Raw genomic sequence first — 2,533 nt, 5'->3', positions numbered from 1 at the left:
TCAGGTATGAAATGTCAAATATTTTCTCCTACTCTGTGGATTGCCTTTTCTCTTTCTTGAAGTGTCTTTTGAAGCCTTTTCTCTTTCTTGCCTGATTTTCCTAGCTACCACCACCAGTACAACATTGACTAGAGTAAAAGCAGACATCTTTATCTTGTTCCTGAGTCGTAGAGAAAGCAATCTTTCACCATCAAGTATGATGTTAATTCAGTTTTTTGTAGATGTCTTTACAAGGTTGAAGAAGTTTCTTTGTATTTCCAAGTTGTTGAATGATTTTATCATGAAAGGTTAGTGGATTTATCAAATGCTTGAGGGAAAACTGTAATGTAAAGTGAGAATTGGAGGGAGAGGGCCCCCCTGTGTTATCAGCCATTTAGCCATCCTTGCCCAGAGTGGACTACAGGTACCTGGCGTAATATCCAAGACAGAGAGCTGAGAGGGAGTAAGCCAGTGGGTCGTGGCTCAAATGCCACACACCCTCTCTGTTCTCACCAGGATTTAATAGATTTTCTTGAGTGAACATGTGTCCATTTGCTATATGCCCTTAGGACAATTTCCAGAGATCTTAAATAATGGATACTTTTAATTTCCCCCAGCTAAATAGTTGGTTTGTAGGGAGAGTGTCCCCCGAGATCCTTATGCTGCCAGTCCCTGAGTCCTGTTCCTAACTGCTTGTGGCACAGCCATGAAGACATGGCGTGTGTGGGGAGGACGCTGGCCATCGGGCGCACGAGGTGTAGTCTGGAGCCCTACCTCCGCTCCTCGCCCGCCATGTGGGCAGAGTTCATGGAGTCCCTCTGAACCTCCATTTCCCCATTTGGAAAAAGGAAATAATAAGAGTACCTACCTCTAAGAACTGCTTGAGAGTTAATATAAGGATTTAAATGAGGTAAAGCGCCTGGTTGCTGGCAGGGACCTCCAGCCTCTGGACGCTCCTCTTTTAGGCCATGAGTGCCTATGACCATTCTGGAACCTTTTGCTGGCTCCCTGGTCAGCTTCGCTGAAATGTAGCTGTCTTTCTGCAGGCGTGGTGTTACTGTCTCAAAGCCCCACCTGCCCCTTTCAGCTCAGCGTGCAGTCCAAACCCTGCCAACGACATGGATGTCCCAGGAATAGACTTGAACCTCTTTTTCTGGAGGTCTACCCCATCCACACCTTACTGTTCTCTCAAAGGAAATGTGCTATTTGGTGTGTTCAAATGGGAGAGCACGTCGTGCCATCCACCACCTGCACAGAACGTCAGCCTCTCTCTGAAACTGGCCAGTCATCCAGCCCGCCTCTTCCCCTCAAAGCCCTGGGGTCAGCTGGAGATTTGAGCTGCTGCCCTGTCAATGGAGACCCAGCTGTTTGGCCACGTGGAGACGGGAGGAAAAACTAACATTCCTGGGAGACAAAGAAGTAGTGTCCCCATTGGCTGGATGAGGGCTGCTCCTGTGGGATTTGTCTGGCTGCTTATTTTCTCATTGTCTGGAGAAGAAGAAAGAATTGATTAGTAAAGACCTTTGCACAAGAGGGAAGTGGATTTCTGAGAAGCCAAGTTTCATTTAAGGGGAACATTATGCTGTGAGTTTCATATTATGACAAAAGTGAAAACAGCCTTTATAAAAGGAAGCTTCCAGGAAGCCAGGAGTATGGTCCCACTGGGCTCTGCTGAGAAATGAGGTCATCTGTAAAGTTTCTCCCAGCTCCAAGCTTCAGCAATGCCCAGCTGGGCACATTAACAGGGAGGATTTGCCCAGACTTCAAAGTGAGTCCAGGGAAAATCCAATACTGAGTTTAAAGATAGGCTGTGTGGTTTGTTTGTTTTTTTAAAAAGCTGGATCTTCTGGGAAATTCGTAGAGTCTCTGAAGATAGAGAATGGAGATCTGGGGCAGTGGGAGTGTCAGAAGTGTGGACATGCTCTGACATGTACTGAGGCAGGTGCAAGAGCCCATCCAATGAAATGCTTACTAACTAATGGATATTGAAAGCCTTTGTGAGTCTCAAATCAAATTCCCCTTTAAAGAGAAGATGACAAGTCAAGTAAATAGGCAATGCTTGTGATGATTCATTTGTCTCTAAACAACTGCCTCTGACTGAGGCTGCATGCCGTCCAGAGTGGGGCTGAGGCTGCCACAAGCCCATGATCGCTTCAGTTTCCAGGAGACCCAGTGAGACGTTAACAGGTCCCAGGTCTCGGGTTCCCCTTCTCAATGTGAACTACATCTTTCTTTTTGGCCAGCAGCACCAGTATAAACTTAGAGATCAGGTTGCTAGGGACAAGAGGCCATTTAAGGAACAAATATCCATTAAGCTCCACCATGTGAAGTGCTGGGCTAAAGGGATGAGTCCGGCTTACTGTCTCATCCCATAGGTGGATGTGTGGCTGACATGAGGCGGATATAAGCATTATAATGAAACTGCAGACAATATTCCATGAGATGAACTCAGAGGGAGACCTAGGAAGGGAGATTCATGTTGAGCTTCAGAAGCACCAGCGTATTACCAGGTACATCATTGTCTCTTCTGGGACAGGAGAAGCAGGGCAAAGTC

This window comes from Bos taurus, chromosome 28 (genome assembly GCF_002263795.3).
Source record: "Bos taurus isolate L1 Dominette 01449 registration number 42190680 breed Hereford chromosome 28, ARS-UCD2.0, whole genome shotgun sequence".
Lineage (NCBI taxonomy): Eukaryota > Metazoa > Chordata > Mammalia > Artiodactyla > Bovidae > Bos > Bos taurus.
This window is presented reverse-complemented; position numbering follows the sequence as displayed.